Below are 24,496 nucleotides of genomic sequence, written 5' to 3'. Positions count from 1 at the left end.
ATAATCAGTGGGAGACGTGAGTACAATTTTTCATATTTTCAACTAGCCACCGGACCTTCTTCGCAATAGCAGACCCATTGACATCGTGAATGTTATGTAGACTAATTATTTGCAACCACTCTTCGTGTTTGTTACATCACGTGTCTGCGTGGATGACCTCGTCCAGGAGTCAGCAGGACTGTGAGATGAGCAAGCTGACGGGAATTTCTTTATCAGCTTTCTTTTTAAGGCGTGGCCTTTCTCTTTCTTTCGTCGTAGAGCTCGATACCAAGTTCAATTTGTTCAATCCGTTCCAGAGAGAAATCATCTTAAGTGTCAGAGAGACAGATATACGGGACAACGAATTTATCCAATCAGTATTCCGTTTTCGTTTTTTTTCCAATTTTATGGAGCGAAACCCTAAAAATACACACTCCGAATCGAACACTTTTATTCCTACCTATTCTAGTAACCTCGAGGGGTTATACTTGATTCACAGAGCGAGTAGATGAGCTCACGGGGCTCTAATCTGGCGACGTTGCTAACACTGGCTCTAGCAAGAGCAGTGCTTCGCAGAATCTACCACCGGATCGGAAACGCGACACACTGAGAAGATTCGGCGAGAAACTCAGTGGGCTCCCGAACACTCGTTAAGTTAGTTATTATTTCGAATTCAGTTATTTGTAATAATCGAATTCCAATTGTAAGAACAGCAGTTAGTTCATTGAACTTGCACTCATATTTGTTGTATAAAATAAAATACACAGTTTGGGGAAAACCAAAAAATAGAATACAAAAAATTTATTCGTAAATTTCCTGCTTGACGTTTCAAATATAAAACCCAATACATATTTGAATCTTAAGAATTCATGGCCGTATAGTTTTTATTTTTTATTAATTTTTTCATCGCACGTACAGGAGTATGAGCTCATTACCCACAGGGTGATAAGTGGTTACCGGACCGATTCACATTACAATTTGAATACCGACACTCATCTTGGAATACCTAATCTAAGTCTCAAATGTATTTCGAAACTGGAATGCGTGATTGCGTGACACGCGAAAAATTACAGCACTACGACTACCTACTTATTATATCTTATGACTTTTTCTATTTATCCATATTTGTTCGATTAACTTATCAAAGGATGAAAGGCTTTTTTTTATTGCTTTGATGGGGGGACGAGCTCGCTGCCCACCTGGTGTTAAGTGGTTGCTGGAGTCCATAGACATATACAACGTAAATGCGCCACCCACCTTGAGATATAAGTTCTAAGGTCTCAGTATAGTTACAATGCCTGCCCCACCCTTCAAACCGAAACGCATTGCTGCTTCACGGTAGAAATAGGCGGGCTGGTGGTACCTACCCGTTCGGACTCACAAGAGGTCCTACCACCAGTAATTGGCTATTTGTTATAAGCGACATTTATCTTTGTAATTAAAGATCCGTTTTATTTGGTTTTAGCATCAACAGTTCGATGTTTTTAATTGAACTTCAATTAAGTTTACCCGATTCTGATGGTTGAAAAAGTTTCTTTATTATGATATTTTTTTCCAAATTTTAAACATTATCTGGCTCTCCTGCAAAGTTGCAAATATATGGCTTAAACCAATAGCCTCTTATCTCTGGATATATAATATTAATGTATGGGCTTCCGTTTAACACTGGCTGTGAGCCCGCACTCATCTATGCGACAAACAAAAATAAGCAATTTCTTTTTTATTCTTATGCACAGTATCGCGCAATCAGCCCATTTGGAAACCAATAGGCACGAGGAATTATTTGAAATAGCTACATCATTCTGTAACAAAATTCCCCACGTCGGTAATTCCCCAGCGCTGACATTTCGTTTCCAATCCGTGTGCTTAGTGCGAGTTTTTTAACGTTCTCGATAGCGTAAAAGTTAACTCAAATCTGTATGGAGTTGGAATGTTTGCCTACGTTTGCCGCGAGGGGCGCTGTTCCAACTGCATACAAATTTGAGTTAACTTTTACGTTATCGAGAACGTTAAAAAATCGCACTAAGCAAACTGAGTAATACGTGGACTTCTAAGCCTATGTACGAAAACAGAGATAAGTTTGTCGATGTTAATAAGATGAACCAACACTTGTTTCATACAAGCACTTGCAATATCTATTTTTGTTGTTGTCTTATGAGCAGATGAGCATACAGCCCACCTGATGGTGAGTGGTTACCGTCGCTCATGGACGTCAGAAACGAGTCAGCATCAGTTTAATACTCTCCACAAGCCTCGTTTGAAGAAGGACATGTCATAGCGCTCGGGAAACACCTTGGAGGGGAGCTCATTCCAAAGCCGGATGGTACGTAGCTAAAAAAGATCTCTGGAAACGCACTGTGCATGAACGCAGTGGTTCCAGGTAGTATGGATGAACTCTACTCAGATGGCGGGCGGTGCGATGGTAAAAACGAGACGATGATATCATCTCAAGCAAACAAATTCTTTTAAAATTGCAAGAAATTCTTTTAAAATCTGGAAACAAAATATTATACAGCTTTGTTTTATTGTACGGGTTCTGTTACAATATCAACTATAAGCAATAGCAGTTGTGATGCTAAACACTGAACAAAAGCCGTTAGGAGGACATATATTGAGATGTTATATCGCTTATGAATATTGTGGTTTTTAATGTATCAAGTTAATTCCAAGTATGCTAAAATAAAGTTCAATTGAGAGGCGTTTGGCGTTTATCTATTATAACATCTAGGATCTTCTTAAGTTAAACTTTCTGCTAGACCTCATGATTCGGTTTGAAGGGTGGGGCAAACGTTGTAACTATACTGAGACCTCAGAACTTATATCTCAAGGTGGGTGGCGGCATTTACGTTTTAGATGTCTGTGAGCTCAAGTAACCACTTAACACCAGGTGGGCTGTGAGCTCGTCCACGCATCTAAGCAATAAAATATAAATAAAAAAGCAGTAATTTTTGGCTGATACAACCATGATGGTAGCGCAATAGCTTTTTTGTTCGTGCCTATATCTATAGTAATCGGAATGCGGGAAAATTGTACCTTTTTGTTGCATAGGTGAGCGAAGGAGTTTACGGATATTAAGTAGTCACCGGAGACAACACAAAGTGGATGCAACCACCCACCTTGAGACATGAAGTTCTCAATTGCAATGTATTATGGGTGTCGCACTTATCAACAGCTGCTTCGTGCCAGAAATAGGTGGTACCCACATCTGCGACCTAACAAGACTATCACCAGGATAAAATAAAAATATTAAATACATAGCAATAACGCATAGTACCTATATTAGTGGTAAACGGCCGTCTGGTGTAGTGGTACGTGACATGGTCACTACACAAGAGGGTCGCGGGTTCGAATCCCGCCAAGGGAAGATATTTATATGATAAATATAAATGTCTTTTCCAGGGTTATGGATGTATATTAAATATATGTTTGTGTGTATAATAAAAATCTTACATTTATTTCCGTTATCTGGTACCTGTAACACAAGTTCTTTACGAACTTATCACGGGACCAGTTAAAGTGGCGTGATTGTTAATAAATATTAAATATATATATTATGTGTGTCGCACTTATCAATAGCTGCTTCGTGCCAGAAATAAGTGATACGTACATCTACGAGCTCACAAGACTATCACCAGGATAAAATAAAAATATTAAATACATAGATAGCAATAACGCATAGTACCTATATTAGTGGTAATTCCTCAATACCACTTTGTTCTACTTTATTCCATCGCTTCTCGCTACAATTATGTTAGGGCCCTTAAAAACTGCATTCCACAGTTTATCTGTTGCAGTAATATAGTAGGTATTATTTGAAAGATAAAAACGATTTTACTTGCGAAATGAAATTTGTTACACGAAATTATGTTAAATGTGAAAACGAAAACAATATTTTGTTTTGTAATGTTTACATATAGATAACATATTTGTGACACTGTTTTTAATTTTAACTATGGTTATTGATAAATGAAAATTATCTTGATTCTAAATGTCTCCATGAACTAGCCGGTTCAATATGAAATTTTGGTGTGGAGATGATAACAAAATTAAAATCTCTTAAAAATCGAAGGGTTATTAGTATTTTAAACTGCGTTCATGGATTTGCACAATGACGTCATCGTTCAGAAGACGCACAACTAAAACAACACTGCGTCGTGGTTAGGAAAAGTTCTCTTCTAATTCTCACCAAAATTTTGAGCTCACTTATTCTCAGTTTTATTGGTTATAGTTAGTTAGTTATTATTATTTATATGAAGTACTTTACCTTGGCCAATTTCATATGAAATGGTGACCGTAGCTGATAGATACCATTACTGTCGCCATTTACTTCGACACATGAGGTCGGAGACTTACTAAGTCTTATTTGCACTGAAAGCGTCGTGAACATATATTTATTAAAAGGTAAGATACTTTTCCGAACTTTATTGGATTCTATTAAGATTTTATTTATATAAATATGGTGATTGTTAACTTATTACAGTTCAAGGGTTCTTGAAGTTGATCAAGTCTTACAAATCAATGAGCATTCACGAAAAAGTGTCACGTTCCGCCTGAGGCTGTGCGTGCAAGTGAGAGCGCAGAAAAAGAGAAAGAGAGGCACGATCGGCCCAAGCCTTGGCTTGTGACACATTTATCTCTCTTCTCGCGTGACGTCAGAGCTAGCAGTTCGAATAGTTAGTGACGTTATCACGTAATACTATCGTCCGTAAACCGACTTTACAGATAGTCAATTTTTTTATTTTTTATTAAAATATGCGAAATAATCATTGGGTAGTTTCTTATAGCACGATCACTTCCGTCCGATGGGTACGCGCATACACATAGAATTTTAACATTCCATATTATTATGGTCTTAAAGGCGAACGAGAAGTTGCAAACCAGTCTCTACCGGCGCAAACTAATAAGCCCCGACATTACATTATCATCGACCTAAATCAATATGACCGAGCTTCTGAAGATAATTATCCTTGTACCTGCCTAATGAAATCCGTAATGCGGGTCTTAATTATTACATCGTTGTACAACCAATTTCCAGCTTATCTTGGCTTGGCGATTAGGGTTTTTAGAAGTGGTTGCTGCCTTATATGTACGACACGCACATTAGAGCCTAATTATGTACTGTGCTTAATTATATGCAAGTGATGGCGTAAAAAAAAAACAGGCTTCACTTATGTTTCACTAAATATCGGATGTGGCAGCTAATGAAGTTAACAGTAATTGCAGTGATTGTCGACACCAATCTTCAGAGCCTTTGAGTTTAGCGCAGGATCTTTTTTATGAATAAGGGATTACTGGTGTCCCAGAGGCCTTTCCAGTTTCACCAGGACAGATGGGCAAGCAAAAGCTCAGCTAGGAGGGGTGGGATTTGCTAACAGCTGCCCGAGCGCCTACAAAGGAGACCTAACAACTCAAGAGCAACTGCTTCGCGAATGAATCTACTACCGGATCGGAATCGTGACTCGTTGAGAAGATCCGGCGAGAAACTCAGCGGGCTGATGCATGGGTTAGGTTGTACGACGAACTCTTTACCGAGTTCGACGAGTAGAAGCAGTAATGCGTTGCGGTTTGAAGAGTGGGGCAGCCGTTGTAGCTATACTGAGACCTCATATCTCAAGGTGGGTGGCGGCATTTACGTTATAGATGTCTATGAGTTCCGGTAACCACTTAACACCAGGTGGGCTGTGAGCTCGTCTGGGCAGACGCAATAAAAAATCTGTGCAATAAGAAAAGCTTTAGTTAAAATAATTTTCAAAATAAATCAACTTCTTTAGCGTATTGACTACGTATGTTTTGAAATGTTAAAATACCTTTGAAGGCATAGGGCATGTCGGTTACAAAACTTAAGGTTACATTACAAGCCTGCACGCGGCCGAGCGCAAGCACGTGCTCCTCGTTAACCCGAGGTCCCAGGTTCGTGACCAGACACAGTAATATTAGATGAGTGCTGCTATGCAATGTTAGGAAAAATTCTTTGTACCGCTCGTGACCTAAAGGAATCGTAGGATTCTGCAGACAGATGCAAAACTTTCAAAGGAAATATGTAGTATCTAGATAAAAGAAAAGGTAGGAAGGGAAAATAATTTAGGTAGCGGAATAGTTCAAAGCAATTGCATTCGTTTCAATTTTCAGTTTGTTTAAGCCGTTCTATTAAGGTGCAGATTTGCACAATATCTATATCTATACTAATATTATAAAGCTGAAGAGTTTGTTTGTTTGAACGCGCTAATCTCAGGAAGTACTGGTCCGATTTGAAAAATTCTTTCAGTGTTAGATAACTTAGATAGCACATTTATCGAGGAAGGCTATAGGCTATATAACATCACGCTAAGACCAATACAAGTCGGTTAAAAAGCGTGATTTTGGTATCTTCAAATATTTTCACTTTCTGCGTAAATGAAGAGGCGGGTAAAATTTAGCATTATGCCAAAGTGACTATTCCACGCGGATGAAGTCGCGGGCAAAAGCTAGTCAATGATAACGACAGTGCCAATAGTTTTGGTTCTTTTGCCAAATGTCGTGACCAATATCGGGAAAAACTTTTCATTTTTATTTCGGCTCGCTGAGTTTGAGTTTGAAGGGCCTATCTTGCTATAAAACTGAACCACAGAACTCATGTTTCAAGCCGGGTGGCGGCATTTGTGTTGTTGATGTCTATGGGCTTCGACAACCACTTAACATAAGCTAGGCAGTGAGCTCGTCCACTCATCTAAGCAATAACAAGAAAATATGTTTCCTGTGATGTGAGATTTATTGGAAACTTAAATAAGTGACAAACCGGACTAGGAAAAATAAGGTTACAACTCCATCGCAATCACATGGTATTGTAAGGATATTGTTAAAATTATTACTGTGGTACATTTAATGATTTAACATGTGTAGGATCCAGTTGTAGAAGGTGTTAAGACGACCTGCTGATAGTCGCAGGCCGTCACAGTCGGGCAGCGCTGGATCAGAGATTCGGTAGAAACTTAAATTTGGGGGAACAGGGACTGGGGTAGAATAGGGACAAATCTGGGTTGTCACAACACCAATATTTGGTTAATATTTTATTATTGTTGGTACTATATTCTATTTCTCGAATAGTGAATTGGATTTTCTACGACCAATAAACATTTTGCGCTTAGATGATTTATTTAAGATTACATAGTTACATACCTACTTATGTTTGATTAATACAGAATTCATCCTAGATAGTTTTTCTGAAGTTCTACTTCTTTTGGCTTCTTCTTTCTTACTTTTGGTTCATATGCATATCGGGCAGATAGGTAGGTATCTACTAAAAACTAAACAGTGCCAGCCCTATCGAAAAACTGTTGTCCCTATTCGCGACCCGATTCACGTTGACTTTGGGGCGAATCGGGCCAAGCTAGTTTTTAAGTTTTTGTCTATATTTTGCAATGAGCTAATACATCGCATATGAAAATTTAAGTCTCCGGAACTATTTTAATCTTAATGTTATTGTATTATTCTAAGAAAAACCGCTGAAAATTTGTGTTGGAATTGCAAAATGTCCCGATTCCCTCCAATCTACTGTATTTCATTTCTATCATTCGATACGAATAATATTTATTGTTTTTATTCTTATATGTACTTAATTATATCATTGCGTACACATCTGTTACAATATGTATAGGTACTAAAATATTTTTAAAAGAGTACTTACAATCACAATAAAAATATCTATGAGAATGTTCACATAAGTCATAAATTTCGCGAAAGCATTTTCAGTGACCGCCACTGGAGAGCTTTAATCGGAGCTTCTGAGCGGTGGTTAGGAGCGTTATTATGAAGATTTAAAACACCCAGAGTCCAACGAGAGCTTTTTCTTTTAATGCCCGTCTAGGCAGACGAGCATACGGCCCACCTGATGGTGAGTGGTTACCGTCGCCCATGGACTTCAGCAATGTCACGGGGAGACTCAAGCCGCTGCCTACCATTAAGTACTTTCAGGAGAATTGTTCTTTGATCGCTTCTCGTGTGTTGGGGTTGGAATCTGCATAAAGTCTACTAAAGGTCCGTCCATAATATTTTGGTCCACGACTTTGATGGCGACTTGACCAGTTGGAGATCTCTTCGCAATCGAATGGCTATTTGCAATAAAACAGATGTAAGACAAAAAAAATTACGCCACATTACACTGTACCATTGCCCTTATAATATTTCAATTGTCACTTTTTGTTTTCGCAGTAGGGATATTTCCAAATAAAATCTTTAAGACCGTTTGTTAAATGTTTTATAGTTAAAATTATGTTTAAATCGAATACTCTATCGATTATGATTATCGATTATTATCTTAAAATTATGATTAAATTCGAAAACCTAATCAAAGAATTCTACTAATTCTACCTGAATTAGTAATCTTGTTATTTATTTATTACACTTCATGTAAAAATTACATTGGCGGACTTAATGCCTAAGGCATTCTCTACAAGTCAACCAAAGGTAGTGCAGAGTAATAGTGGTAGTATAGTGGTAGGTGCAATGAAATTTACATTAATTTTATTAGTTAGATCTAGTAATTATAATAAACTCAAACCTCACGTGTCAACACACAAATAGACTACAGAAATTTTAAAAAGCGTCAAAAATGAGGAGGCATTGCATCTCGCCGGATCTTCTCAGTGGGTCGCGATTCCGATCCGGTGATTGATTCAGCGAAGCACTGCTCTTGCTAGGGTCAGTGTTAGCATTCTCTCAGATTGAACCCCCTACATGTCCGGGCGTAGCTGTAATAGTCGCATAAGCTACTAGCGAATAGGTAGAAAAAAAGGCATTGCATCAAAATAAACTGTAGTTACAGTGATTTTATGTACTAATTGAAATAAGTTAAAAGCAAATATTATAGTATGGTTATAATCATCATCATCATCATCATCATCAGCCTTTATCTGCCCACTGCTGGACTTAGGATTTCCCCAATGCCTTCCACATAATGCGATCCTCCGCCTTCCGTACACAATACAGAGACGCATACGACTGGGTTGGTCGGCATTTGGGAAATTCCGTGCAATCCTCACGTCGCAAATTCCTCAATGCCTGAAGACAAAAGTCTTTAACCAGTGCGTTCTCCCCGCGATGACCTACGGCGCGGAAACCTGTACACTGACGGCAGGGCTGGCCCATAAGTTAAAAGTCGCACAGCGGGCGATGGAGAGAGCTATGCTCGGTATTTCTCTAAGGGACAAAATCCGGAACGAAGAAATTCGACGGAGAACCAAAGTCGACGACATAGCTCTCAAAGTTAGCAGGCTGAAGTGACAATGGGCCGGTCACATCTGTCGAGCCAGCGACGCCAGGTGGGGAAGGAAAGTCCTCGAATGGAGGCCACGGATGGGTACTAGGAGCGTGGGGCGTCCTCCAACCAGGTGGACTGACGACTTAGTGTGCACGGCGGGAAGTCGTTGGACGCGGAAGGCGGAGGATCGCATTATGGTTATAATAATATGATATAATAATAAAATAATAATTATGAAAAAATAGTGCTTGGATTTAAATAAGGATGCCTTTTTGTATAAATTCCCTTTGCAGATGCAGTCAGATAGTCTTCAACTTAGATAAAAAAAAATGTTTTAAGAAATTTCGAATTTTTTATTTTAGATTCATTTCAGCTAACGCTTGTTTTTGTTGTGGCGACGGTCAATGATAACTTTCCATCGCCTGACCTGCTTACTCGTGTTTTTCATTATCTTCATTTAACCTTATTTAATATACTAAAGATTTTCACGATCTTCGGCTGTTATTACTATTAGTACTACTTATTACTAAATAAAGTATGTATTGTAAGCTAGTATATTGTGCTAATTTATTTATGTGCATTAATCTATTTTTAATCATTAAACAAAAAAAATCCAATTACCCTAATCTCTGGTATGCATATTGGATAGTTAAATCAAATCGTCCAATCACTCATAACTCAATCATTTTTTTTCGATATAAAACTAAAATACTTGTTTGGCCATTCTAGAAAAAAGCATAAAAAAAAGTGTTGCAAAAATATTATCTTTGCGGTTTTTAAAACTCACCTTAAAAAGTCTTTAGTAAATCACAAAATTCACAACTACAAAAAACTATGTTTGCTAAATGCACAGACGCTGGCTAAAACACGATAGAATATTTATAAACACAATACCACCATGTTAAACACACAACCGACACGCGCTAATTTCTATCGGACACTGAATGAAAATTGAATGAAATGGAATTGTGATATTGTGAACAGAACCAAATCCGCAACTGTGTTGAGCAGCCACTATTCTACGGTCTCCGATCTAATACGATGTCTTCTAATAAACGTATCTACTTAATATGGAAGTATTCGCTGCGCTGGCGCAGTGTGAAACGAATTGTCTCGTGTCCAATCAACCGACAAATTAATGTAAACAATAAATATTGTTTGCCAATAATCGTAATTTGTAAATCACATTGAAGTATTTACAAAATATCTCGTTTTGTATTTGCTTTAAAATTTCATTACATTACTTATTAAGCCGTGACCGTGAAGATGTTGGTTGCAATGCGATTGATTCATTGATTGTTCTCAGACTGTCAGAGGCATAAGGTCGGTTCTAGATTTTGTAAAGATCACTAAAACGTATATAGTTTTTGAAGTCAACATTTCTTTAGCATCGCTGCCATTTGTATAACTATAAACGACATTGAGATACTACTACTACGCCAGTAATATAATCCAATGATAAACGATAGGATTTTGCCTGCGAGAGCTATTGAATACTTCTACCATGAGTAAATTGCGGGTTTTTCATTCTCTATTATATGGGGTTTCAACTTCAATCACAGGATTATAATTTTTAGGTCATTCTAATAAATTTACACACAGTTCTTACTAAGATTGGAATTAAAGAAGGAATGGAAGAAAGATTTGATATTCGAACTAACTAAACTAGCTAGGTATACTGTCAAGAATATGATAACGGTAGGCAGTGGTTTGGCTATGTCCCTGGCATTGCTGATATCAATAAGTAACGGTAGCCACTCATCAACAGGTAGGAGGTATGCTCGTCTGCCTACAAGGACAATAAAAAAGTAATAATTAAAAGAAATAATTTTATTATTTGTCACGTTTATAGAAATTTTTTAACTGGTGGTAGGACCTCTTGTAAGTCCGCACGGGTAGGTACCACCACCCTGCCTATTTCTGCTGTGAAGCAGTAATGCGCTTCCGTTAGAAGGGTAGGGCAGCCGTTTTAACTACACTAGAGACCTTAGAACTTATTTTTCAAGGTGAGTGGCGCATTTACGTTGTAGATGTCTGTCTAATTAATAAAAATAAAAATAAAAATGAAGGTTGACATGAAACTTATCCCATAACACCAGCCCACTGAGCTTATCGTCGGATCTTCTCAGCGAGCGGTAGTTGATGCAATTTAGAAGCAGCTGCTCTTGAGCTAACAGGTCTCCTTCGGAGGAGTTCAGTTCGCTTAGTTCTGATTTTACACGGTGGTTTTCTTTCATAGTGGAAGTCCTTTGTAAACGCTTTTCATGCAGGTACGAGTATTTCGTCTTATCCTTTAGACCATGACGTCAAAGATAGTGACTACGACCGGGAATCGTGGTATTTCAGGCACAGTAAATTAAAGAGCCTCAAAAAGCATTTGATTATTCTCATGCACCGTAAAAAGTATTCAAACAATTTCGGTTTGAAGGGTGGGGTAGCTGTTGTAACTGTACCTGAGACCTTAGAACTTATATCTCAAGGTGGGTGGCGCATTTACGTTGTAGATGTCTATGGGCTCCAGTAACCACTTAGCACCAGGTGGGCTGCCATCTCGTCCACCGACATAGGCAATTAAAAAAAATTAGTACACTTACTCAGTTTCATTATAGTTGATGGTTCTGTAGGGATGAGCTGCTTTGACTGTGGGCACAGAAACTGGGTCGTTGATCTTTGAATGAAATAGAAAAACAAAACAACATTAGAATATTGCTATGTTTATAAATCAATGCCATATAGACGGGTTTTATATTTGTTTTATTCTCATTGTTCAAGTAAACAATGAAAACTGACGTAAGTATTTTAATTAGGAGGCTAAATAAAAACTAGAATAATTCGTCTTCTATCTTGCTTATTATTCTAGTTCTAGGGTTGGGTCGGAGGAGTATGTTTTGAGCTCTTAGGCGTGGTCGCTATCTCATCGGGTTCCTGGGCGATGTTAGGTTGTTTGAGCGAGAGTGGAAGGGAGTGATCGTGGTTGACCTATTGCTGTCACTCATCGGGCGTGCGGTGGTCGGGAGCGATGTGTTTTGGAAGGCAATGCCCTTCTTTTGTGAGATCATCATCTTGTGAAGGAGGCAGTCGAGCAATCGAGGAAGCACGGTTTGCATGTGCTCAAAAGTATACGAAGAGTACGAGTAAGGAAGAAAACGAAAAGGTCTTCGGTGTCAGTATGGGAGCACAGACACTGCTGAGTTATTCACAGTGTGATGTCTCAGTTAATCCGGTCATCGTTCCCGTCGAACTTGTCGCTTGCGACGAAGGGCTTGACGAGAAAATTAACCCACAGACACAGCCCACTGAGTTTCTCGCTGGATCTTCTCATTGGGTCGCGTTTCCGTTTCGGTGGTAGATTCTGCGAAGCACTGCTCTTGCTAGGGTTAGTGTTAGCAACGTCGTCAGGTTTGAGCCCCGTGAGCTCAACTACTAGTTAGGGTTACGCTGAAATGGTCCCTCATAACCATCAGATTAGGTAGGAAAAAAATCTCAGTTAATACCTGATATGAGTGTTAACGCCTACGAAATTTTACTGAGCAATGTTAAATTTTTATTTATGTTCACCGACACAATTTTTACACACTTCAATTAATGGCCGTGCCAAGCTAACTTGTTCGCAACGTAAAATTTAACAAAAACCTGTATAAAGAAAATACAAGCACAAAATCGATTTTGGGAGTTTTATTGAAGAGACCCAAGCATCCAACATCTGGCGACCGTCAAAAGAACCTTCAAAATTCTTCGGAAAAGAACATTTTTTCAATCGGATGGTCAAGTCATAGTATCGGTCAGAAACGTATTCGCCGAAACCAGCTGCCGTCCTCAACTGTATCCACGGGATCTTGGAGCTCAAGCCATTGCAGCCATCGCCGGTCATCGATCAGCAATCAGCATCGAGCCGCAGCCCAGGCCAATGCAGCTAAGTGCCCTTCCCATTACTTTCCCGTCTATATAATCACACCAACCTAAATTCCAATATCATTTTTCTTATTTACCCAAATCGATTAGTCTTTACTTGTGCTAATTATCTTTATACAGTGTTTTTTATCTTTTCAATATAATTTCAATTCATTTTAGTTTTTATCATAGTGAGTCTTACCCACATCATAAAAATATCCAAACCAAAAAAGTGTTTCTTAATTTTCGTTATTATTTTCTACATTGAGTAATTATATTTATATTACTAACAAAGGAAGACAAGCGGAAGGCCACCCAACAATAAGCGGGTACTGTCGCTAGGTACAAATTTTGCTAGATAGTTCTTTAAATAACTGAATACCCACTGTGCCTAATTATTATTTTTTATCCTTTCTTGCATTGTTGTTTTTGCAATCAATTCACACGATTTAGCCGAACATTCCAGACAAACGGTGCGCCTTCGCACGTTACCGACTGGCTGCGATAAACGAGTTCAGCCCCGCTGTGTCCCAGGGTTCCGGGTGAGAGTGCAGCAGGGCCGGACTCCAGTGCAGGTCACGTCTAGTCGAGGAGCGTGAGATAACTTTAATATTTTTAATTTATTAATTAACTAAACAGATTTTATTCTATTTTTGCATTCATTTCATTATCTGTAGTACTAGACTTTGCTTTTCTTATTGCTTCTTTTACCAGTTACAAATAATAATTATATTAAATTAATTTACAAACTTTTTACTTAATATATTAGAAACTTACAATTTTTATTTATCATGGGAGGTGAAACTAGTGCAAAAGACTCTCAAGATTTGCTGGATCTTTTTGTTAAACGTAGCTCCATAAAGGGGCAAATAACTAAATTTCGGAACTATTTAACTCAAACAAGCTCAAAAGAAACACTAACTTCTCTTGAACTTGCTGAATTGACACTTAAGCTTAGCAAATTTGAGTCACTGTCAAATCGATTTGACGACTTGCAGACTCAGATAGAGGTTTTGAATCGTAGTGATTTGACAAACGAGGTTGATGAGCGAGATGACATTGAGCAGTTATTTATTACAAACATCATTTCCGCTTGAGTATGAGTTACTAGCTAACAATAAATCTCTAAGTCCAAAGTCACATATTTTATCATTAACTCCATTCTTTCATAATGAGTTGATTATACGAGTAGGTGGTCGATTGGATGCATCTGATTTTAATTTTGATAAGAAACATCCAGTGCTTTTAGATGCTTCACATCATTTTACGAAACTTTTATTTGAACACGAACACAAGCGCAACCTTCATGCTGGACCACAGTTGTTACTAGCTATAATTCGTGAATTCGTGTGGCCCACTAACGGAAGACAGCTAGCTCGACGTACGTTTCGTAATTGTTTTAAATGTAGACGATTACAAGGACGAACTATGCAGCCCATTATGGGAGACTTACCATCGCAACGCGTTACGCCAAGTTTCCCATTCAAAACTGTGGGTTTAGACTTTGCCGGACCATTCTTTATTGTTAATAGGAAGGGCCGCGGTGCCATTATTATTAAATGTTACCTTTGCCTTTTCATTTGCTTACGTTACAAATGTGTACACCTTGAAGCCGTTAGTGACTTATCAAAAGACGCTTTCCTCATGACATTTCGCAGATTCGTGTCACGCCGGGGCCGGCCAACTGAGGTGTTCTGTGATAACGGACGCAATTTTGTAGCAGGTTCTAAAGAAATTAACCATTTTTTCAAAATAAACTCTAAATCTTTATCTGATTCTGCAAGTGAGGATGGAATAAAATTTGTATTTTCTCCAACTTATGCTCCTCACTTTGGCGGAATCTTTGAGGCCGGAATAAAATCCGCAAAATTTCACATTAAGCGCGTTATGGGTAATTCACACTTAACATTCGAAGAAATATCTACTCTTTTCGCACAAGTAGAGGCTATATTGAATAGCCGTCCATTATGTCCTATGTCACCCTCTCCTGATGACCTCCTTTGCCTGACTCCCGGGAGCTTTCTCATTGGCCGGGCTCTCACTGCTCTTCCTTCGCCTGTGCTGGAAAACTGCAACTACAATAATTTGCAACGCTACGCTCGATTACAGCAAATATATCAACATTTTTGGCAGCGCTGGCAGCGTGAATATATTGCTGAGCTTCAACAACGCCACAAGTGGAAGACCAATTCTTCAAAACCAAATGTAGGAGATTTGGTACTGTTGCAAGAAGATGATGTTCCTCCTCTCTGCTGGAGACTTGGACGCATATCCAGACTATTTTATGGTCCAAATGATGGAGTACCTCGAGTCGCTGACGTCAATACTTCTAGAGGCTGCGTGCGCCGCCCGTTGGTTCGTCTGTGTGCTTTGCCTACCGCAGAAGAACTAGAGGGTTGAAACCCGAAGAATCGACTTTCAACGGGGGGAGGATGTTAACGCCTACGAAATTTTACTGAGCAATGTTAAATTTTTATTTATGTTCACCGACACAATTTTTACACACTTCAATTAATGGCCGTGCCAAGCTAACTTGTTCGCAACGTAAAATTTAACAAAAACCTGTATAAAGAAAATACAAGCACAAAATCGATTTTGGGAGTTTTATTGAAGAGACCCAAGCATCCAACAATGAGTTTTAATTTATTAGTGCAATAAAATTTTTAGGTGTTGCGTGCGTTGATCTTTCCGCTGCGTCCGTACAGAGGCTGATAATCTGGGCCACGGTCGAAGTCGATGCTAGTACGCACAGACCGAGCTCTGTATCCCCGCTCGACATGGCTATTCGAAGTTTTTTGGTAGGGGTGTTTCTGAGAGGGATTTTTGGGAGGGGAGGGAAAGGAAATGCTGGGCTTTTAGCCGGCAGGCGTCCCTATCGTTGCAACAAGCCTACCTTTAATTATTACTGCTTTATCAGAGATTTAAAACGTGTTGTTAAACTTCGATATGCTCTAACAAATATTATGCCTGCGGAAACGGGATGGATGTAATATGCTCTGCGTCGACCCTGTCCCGCCGTCTCAATAGCCCCGACTGGGCTCCGGCCCGGTCCGGTGTAGGGCGCCGGCTGTGAGTGGCAGAAGTTTTTAGTGCGGCTCAACACCCACATTCCCCCCCCACCGGCCGTGCCAGGTGGGGATCCGGCGATTTTCTCTGCCTGCAGAAAAAAAGCTATTGTACTTGCTATTTTTCACTATTGCTATTCTCTTTTTTCAAGATTTTTTCACCTCGTGGATATATCGCTCCGATAAATCTCATCCATATCCTAAAAAAAATCTACACTTATAATATAAGATCCTGCCTCTCGTAAGGAAATAACTAATTTCGATGTTATATCAAAGTGGAAATGAGTCAATATACCGGAAGTTTGTTGGTTTCAAAACAAAATGTTATGCATCGAGTAGTATTCATTAGATTTCAAATTTAAGTGGGCAGAACAATAAAATCGACCTGGAGCCACTGCATTTATTCACACTGCATTTCCAGAGTTCTTTTTTGCCACGTACCATCCGGCTTTGTAATGAGTTCCACTTCATGGTGCTTCCCGAGCGCTATGACATGTCATTCTTCAAACGAGGCTTGTGGAGAGTACTTAACGGTAGGCAGCGGCTTGGCTCTGCCTCTGGCATTGCTACAGTCAACGGGTGACGGTAACCACTCACCATCAGATGGGCCGTGTGCTCGCTTGCTTACACGGGCAATATAAAAAAAATCACGTTAAAACTCTGACATTCTAGCACTTGCATTTATACTATATTGTTTAATCTTCTTTAATGGAACAGCTGCATATACTTTTGGTTAAACAAATTTCTCCTACCTAATCGTCGGTAACTTCGAGGGTTATTCGAGGTGGTAGGGGACCTCATGGGGCTTACTAGCTTGAGAGAAATTGCTAACATCTGCTCTAGCAAGAGCTAGTGCTTCGCTGAATCTACCAACGGATCGAAAATGCGACTCACGATGATAACCTGGTGAGAAACTCAGTAGGTTGTGTCATTGCCCGTCATCTTGGCCTTGTATTAATTCTATTTTCTTAGATTACAAATGAACTACAGATGAAACGAAAACTCCTGATAAAATTCACAGGCAATATGTTATTATTTGCTTTGCTACTTTCTATTTACGATTTGTTTATCATTGCCGTTTGCCTACGTTTGCCGCTAGGAGCATTGTTCCAATTGCATACAAATTAAAATTTGAGTTAACTTTTACGCTATCGAGACCGTTCAAAAACCCGCACGAAGCACACTGGTGTTAATACGTCACTTCAGAGTATAACTTTTGTTGTTCCATTAAACTAAATTTTCAAACTTTCACTATTTGCCCTCAACGTATATATAAAATGTATATTTTTAATAATTAAAGTTAAAGTTATTTGTGTTAACTTTTCAACAAAAAAGGTTCTTAATCAATGGAGTCGTATCGTATTTAAACCACAAAATATTCAAACTCTTTCTGACATAGAACTCCGCATAAGTTCTGACGTCATTACGTAAATCGTAAATCGTCATTACGTCAAACCAGAAGTAAATGGAAAAAAAATTAAATTTACACATTTAAAATCATTCAATCAATTATTTAAGGTCTCAGCTTGGCAATGCCTTTAGCTTTAGTATCCTGTGCCTACATAACTTTGCCAAAAGCTCCACTACTCTCATCAGCAATAAATAGGCTTACTCGTCCGTCATAATGTAATCTACGTATCTATATCAGTAGTACAAAGGAATTTATTGTACCGATAGTTCCGTGATAATTTTATGTTAATCAATATGACGCTCTTCGATAAGATTTGATGTTTGTTTCTATATAATTGTGTGAAACCCGTCTATGGTAGGTAGGTAGTCTCGACAGGGGCCATTAGGACCCTGTCTAAATAGTGTGGGGTTCCGGTGATAAAAGTTTTGAAGTCGTCGTGACCTAAAGGATAAGATGTCCGGTGCATTCGTATGTAGCGATGCACCGGTGTTCTCATCTCAGTCTCAGGCGGGTACCAATTTTTGTAATGAAATAAGTACTCAACAAATGTTCACGATTGACTTCCACGGTGAAGGAATAACATCGTGTAATAAAATCAAACCCGCAAACATTATAATTTGCGTAATTACTGGTGGTAGGATGTCTTGTGAGTCCGCGCGGGTAGGTACCTCCACCCTGCCTATTTCTGCCGTGAAGCAGTAATGCATTTCGGTTTGAATGGTGGGGCAGCCGTTGTAACTATACTTGAGATTTTAAAACTTATATCTCAAGGTGGGTGGCGCATTTACGTTGTAGATGTCTATGGGCTACAGTAACCACTTAGCACCAGGTGGGCTGTGAGCTCGTCCATCCATCTAAGCAATAAAAAAAACAATATTCTTTTTGAAGCAACACCTCCTGAGTGTTTGTTGTTGACACGCTGTGTCCATATCAGAACATGACTCAGATAGCAACACGTAAACCTTACTTCTCATGTTAGTAGATCGATTTAACTACTTGTCTTCTCAAGGTGAAGGTGATTCATTACTTATTCTATAGGCAGAATTGAGATTGAAGAGTTTTTTTTGACACTTGAATTGGAACAGCTGTATTGTTTTAACGATTGTCTCTACTTCTTCTTTTTGTCTTCATCTTATCCACTAGGTTTTTTTTATTTTTTTATTGCTTAGATGGGTGGACGAACCGTTATCTTATCTTTCTTATACCTTTAAACGAGCAATTCTTGTATATATAATTATATATAATCTGAATCTCGGAAACGGCTCCAACGATTTTTATAAAATTACGTATACAGGGGATTTCGGGGGCGATAAATCGATGTAGCTACGATTAATTTTCAGAAAATGTTGTTTTATTCGTGCTTTCAATAATCAATTTTATGACTCTTCCCGACATCTATTGGCGAATAATAATACTGTTTTTCATAATTGAGAGCAACTAACTGCTTTAAAGACACAATAACACTAAAGCTATTTCAGTAGATGGCGTTGTTAAGCCACCCGAAGCCAATGAGTGTTTGGTTTAAGGTTAGACCAAGAAAATTAATTGTTTATTTATAATATTTGTATCTTTTTAACTCACGTGTTCACTTAAAAATGCCTAAACGATCTTGGAATATTTCATCATTTTATCAATATGTAATTCGTATTTAAATATAAATTCTACTTCTAAAAAACACAATTTAACAAAACAAAAAAAAAAAAATGCCGAGCAAAGCTCGATCGGTAGATGGGTGGACGAGCTCACAGCCCACCTGGTCTACCCGTTATGTTAGAAATAGTTACCAGTAAGTGTTGGTATGATAAGTGTTAATTGTATTGTAATAGATCGTTATATTATGGGAACCCACGGCTGTAGCAGAATACAGACGAGGCTGTTGTATCTAGCAGTATCCTCCTCATTGCGTTGTGTTCCTCAGCGCTGACCAGCTCATGGGATTACGTCATCTAGGCCTCTTTTCTTCCACTTTGCCGGTGATGAGTAGTTTTACAACTACGAGCAACCAAAGATTTACTACTATTAATCATAATCGTCTCAAATAAATTTAAAGCTACATACTAGCCGTACTCGCCCGCGTCGCTGGGCATTTAAAATTAACATTATTATTTATTATCATTATTATTGGGGAGTCCAACATTCATATAAATATTAGCCTATCCATTAATGTACTTTTACGGCCGTTTTCAATAACGTATCTGAGTTTTCGGATAGATAGCTATCTCCGAATATCAGCAAGAGCGTATCTATCCTTAGTTTGCGTTTCACAATCACGGATAAGTGCTATCTCTCTTTAACCAACAGTAGATAGCTTCTTCCCTCCGATTTATCCGAGCCTCTTGATACGTTTCGTTCTACTACAAATACGAAACAACATCAGAATCAAGACTTATTTTATTTTATTCTAAATTATAACTATAATTTAACCAGCATATTGTAGACTATCATAAACACATTTGTTTATAACAAAAAGTAATAAAAACATATGTAGATTTTTTTAAATTGGACGTATTGCTATTTTTATCCTAGTCGAAATTATGAAACGAAACGTTTTGACAGTCCGTTTGCCAATAAGCAGTGATCAGTTTCTTTTGTTTGTTTTTCTATTGTTTACCTACTATCGGCCGTTTTCAATAACGTATCTGAGTTTTCGGATAGATAGCTATCTCCGAATATCAGCAAGAGCGTATCTATCCTTAGTTTGCGTTTCACAATCACGGATAAGTGCTATCTCTCTTTAACCAACAGTAGATAGCTTCTTCCCTCCGATTTATCCGAGCCTCTTGATACGTTTCGTTCTACTACAAATACGAAACAACATCAGGATCAAGACTTATTTTATTTTATTCTAAATTATAACTATAATTTAACCAGCATATTGTAGACTATCATAAACACATTTGTTTATAACAAAAAGTAATAAAAACATATGTAGATTTTTTTAAATTGGACGTATTGCTATTTTTATCCTAATCGAAATTATGAAACGAAACGTTTTGACAGTCCGTTTGCCAATAAGCAGTGATCAGTTTCTTTTATTTGTTTTTCTCATAGACCTATATAGTAGGGACACGACATATTGTTCTATACGTACAATTGCTTATATAAATAGCACCCATTTTGAAGGCACATACATAAATATATATCTATCTCGTTCTTACTCAGCACTTTAACTCGCAGGAAAACAATATAACAGTATTTCAGTGCGTACATAAAATGAAACATGAATATACGTAAATATCTCCGTCTCCGTCTAATGAGGCCGAAAATCCGCCATGTTTAGCGCGCCAAATGTCATTGTTACGTCAGTTCGGCCGTCTGTTTTGGGTTGTACATTATTTATTGACTATGATATCGATTTAATATGATTGATTATATAAAATTTCATAATTTATCATGCTTAAAACATACAAAAATAATTATTAAAACTTATTTTATAGGATCTCAAGAAAGTCGATGTCCTAAAACTATTATCTATATGTATTTAAATTAATTATGGAGCCCTCATCCGAAAAATCCATTTTTCGGTCGGAATCTATTGATCATGACACTAATCATAAATACCACTTTAAAATATGTCATCAAAACATATTTAGACATTCTGTTTAGATATTTCGGGAAAAAGGCTACCGACAAAATCTCTTCGGAACTATTTAAATAAAATAGTTTTATTCCGCAGTGAGTAAAACACTATTGTAAATTTGTTAAATATTTAATAATTAAGTGATTTTAGAGAGGAAGTCACAAGGAATGACGTTTGTAATTAATGAATAAATGTTCTGTAGGTGTTTTTTTTTTCACGCGGTCCCTTGATAAGTTTAAAATTTGAATCACTCTCAAGCGAAAGTGATTCAAAGGGTGCGGCGCACCTTCCTTGAGGTGCGCTGCGGTAGTATGTTACGGACTTTAGAGTCAGCAAAACAATTAAAATAGATTGTAATAGTCTAAGAAAAACACGTACTCAAAATACGATAACATTTAGCATGCTGGAAATGGGCTGATGGCTTTGAACTACGCCATATCTTTATGTTTTGCGACAAACGACAACTTTATAAAATCAGTGTAGCAACTTTTAAAAATCATCATATCGTTTACTTGGCAAATTCGAAGGACGAACTTGTCTTAGATTTCACCCATCTAAATCATATCATATTTGCACAATTCTACAAATAAATAATACTCAACAATATTTAAAATAAAATGAGCCAAGAACGTTTATCGATAAAACCTGATAACATTGAAATCTTTTGTACAGCACTAAAGCCGCCATGTTTTGTGGCCAGATGACGTCACAGTGGCACGAAATTTTGGTTGACGTTTCATTTCCATAGGTTTCCTACTTCATTGGTTTTTCTATTGTTTACCTACTATATTAGATGATGACTTACCTCCAAAACGCTTTAAAACTTTCGTTCATAATTCTAAGTGTGTTTATAATTAAAGAGCTACAGTGAAATAAAATGAATTCTGTAAGTATCTATGAACTACATTGATAATAATAATTTTACTTTGAAAACTTTGAGTTCAAGTTTAGAAAATATATCTTTTTCAGTCAAGAAAGGCAGCACCCATGACAAAAGATGAGACGATGATTCTAGCAGAACTTGTGGCGGCGAAAAAACATTTCAATAATAAGGCAACAAATGCCACAAACAATAAATTGAAGGAGCAGGCTTGGCAAACCCTTGTAAATGATTTTAATTCGTCGATTCGTCGTTTCCCACGAACTCCATCGCAGCTTCGACTAAAATGGGAAAACTTAAAGAACGCTACGGCAACATAAGAAACAACCTTAGTAAGGTTAGTATAACTAGTTGATTGTTTGTCTCTAATAACACATTGATAAACATGATTTTTTCTTCAGGTTGCCGTAGTATTTGAAATAATTATGCTCTTTGTTACAGGCTGGAGGTGGTAAGGATTGCAGATGAAATTTTGGATAAAGCATGCACATTGTTGTAGGTCACATATAATATTTTTAACACTTTTACAGCCAAGCGGAAACAAGATGGAAGAAAAGAAATGCAAGGCTAGCATAGGGACAATGCATTAACAGAATATCTAATAGCAAAAAAGAGACTTGACTTGGAAAATAAAGAAAAGGGTAGCAAAAGTTAAGTTAGATTTAGATAATTTAAAAAATTAAAAATTACTTAAAAGGAATATTAAATTTCATAAATTAAGTAGGCAATAATAATTTTATGTTAGATAGTTTTTTAAGTATATGTACAAATTCTAAATTAAATATCTTGCATGTACTAACTACCATGTAATTATCATTTTGGAAAATAAAAAATAGTCAAATTATCTTTGGAGTTTATTTTATAAATTATCTTTGGAAGCAATTATTTATAAGTACATAGTTGTATTTCAGATGTAAGTTTTGAAAAATTGTTATGAACAATTATATTATTTTCCTGTAATGTATCTGCGACTGAAATTTCTGATTCTAATTCTTCTAAATTCATACTTCTGACGATATTATGCAGCATGGCAGCTATAATAACAGCTTGCATATTTTCTAGTTTTAATCTACTTTTCAATGATATACAGGGAGTCTTCTTTTACAAACACCAATGCATCTGAAAATTATACATTATTCGCTTAAATTATTTTACAATACAGTATAACAAGTTCTTAACTAAAAAAAAAGATTACCTCTCTATAGTATTTCTTGTTTTAATATGTGATTCATTTTAAATCGTTCCGATTGAGTATGTGGGTTAATTAATCACATTAAAAGATAGGGTTGTGGGGATAGCCTCTATCGGCAAGCAAATAGCAATTTCCAAGTCCACCTTGTTATCAATGTTCTCTTGATATGTAGATGATTTATTATAATAGTGTCATATTAAATTCATATAAACACCTAAATATATAATATAAATAAATAAAAATATAATAATAATATATAATAATAATAATATAAATAAGGTAATATAAATAAGAAATACCTTTTCAATCGGAATGGTTAATTATAGTTGTATCATGAGTAGACCCAGGCCATCAAGCAACAACATTTTGAAACATCAATGATGCATTGCACACAAATTACACATTCAAAATACTCTTTTTCTATTTCTAAATTCCTCTCCTATATTTGAATCTGTAACACAAATATAAAATGTAGAGGTATTAGTGTGTAATAAGAATGAAGGTAAATAGCCTACCAGGTTATTGTATTAGTATATGAATGTCATTTAGGGCACCATGGGAATCCAGCAGTATTATAGAATTCCTGTTGAGTGTGATTTTGTAACACAACAAAAATTAGGTATAATTTTGCTATTGCTATAAACAAATTATATAAGTTGTAATAACGAGTACTTTTATGGTTAAAATTTATCTTACCTTTTTGACGTTACACTCAAATATGGTCTCATTAAATTAATCAATTCATTCACAACACCTTTGCTCAGAAATCTATAGTCAAATTCGTAATTATTGATCTTCGCCATGTAATTCAGACGATCTTTATTTTCCTAACCATATGATATCGGCCTCACTATCACTATCTGCATCACAATCCATTATCATTTGAAATAATTCCATATGACTGTCATCACTGCTACAATATGCCAATATGAAGAGAAACAATTATTAAATTATAGCGATTTACTTTCGAAAGATAAACATGTAACCGGCCGATTTTGACAGATAAGCGAATGCCCATACTAGAGATAGCGCCGCCTACCGGAGAGTTACTTAAAACTCATATTGAAACGGAAGTAAGCACGATTTGTATGAGCGTTCTATCTTTAGCAGGTTATCCGTCCTCCCGACGATGGATAGATAAATCCGATAGGAACTGCTGCCCGTCGATAGGTTATTGGAACGTAAGTAAGGACAAAAATATAGATTTGTCTATCTTTAGTAACCGAAACTAGGGATAGATAGGTTATTGAAAACGGCCGTATA

At 37.2% G+C, this 24,496-nt stretch overlaps 1 protein-coding gene and 2 long non-coding RNA genes across 4 annotated transcripts in view; 1 reads left to right on the top strand and 2 right to left on the bottom strand.

Annotated features, from left to right (window-relative positions):
• The window catches only part of LOC114244935 (cationic amino acid transporter 3), a 39,508-nt gene extending 29,351 nt beyond the window's left edge, over positions 1 to 10,157 (bottom strand). Inside the window, exon 1 of the mRNA XM_028176892.2 lies at positions 10,002 to 10,157. The gene's annotated coding sequence lies outside the window, so the exon portion shown is untranslated. The remainder of the gene's footprint in view (positions 1 to 10,001) is intronic.
• Positions 10,158 to 21,917: 11,760 nt separating this feature from the next.
• On the top strand, positions 21,918 to 22,885 carry LOC149502405 (uncharacterized). 2 transcript variants are annotated; one of them, XR_016323374.1, is made up of 3 exons: positions 21,918 to 22,047; positions 22,131 to 22,378; positions 22,483 to 22,885. It is a non-coding gene; the product is annotated as an uncharacterized LOC149502405 (long non-coding RNA). The 2 variants fall into 2 exon arrangements; XR_016323373.1 differs by having other exon boundaries at positions 21,930 to 22,378.
• LOC149502404 (uncharacterized) lies at positions 22,883 to 24,472 on the bottom strand. The gene is made up of 3 exons (XR_016323376.1): positions 23,930 to 24,472; positions 23,533 to 23,684; positions 22,883 to 23,160 (listed from the first exon to the last, which is right to left on the bottom strand). It is a non-coding gene; the product is annotated as an uncharacterized LOC149502404 (long non-coding RNA).
• Positions 24,473 to 24,496: the final 24 nt, after the last annotated feature.

Source organism: Bombyx mandarina, chromosome 08 (assembly GCF_030267445.1).
Source record: "Bombyx mandarina strain Sakado chromosome 08, ASM3026744v2".
In the NCBI taxonomy this organism is placed as follows: domain Eukaryota; kingdom Metazoa; phylum Arthropoda; class Insecta; order Lepidoptera; family Bombycidae; genus Bombyx; species Bombyx mandarina.
Note: the sequence above shows the minus strand (reverse complement) of the source record. Positions and strands in the feature narration are given on the sequence as shown.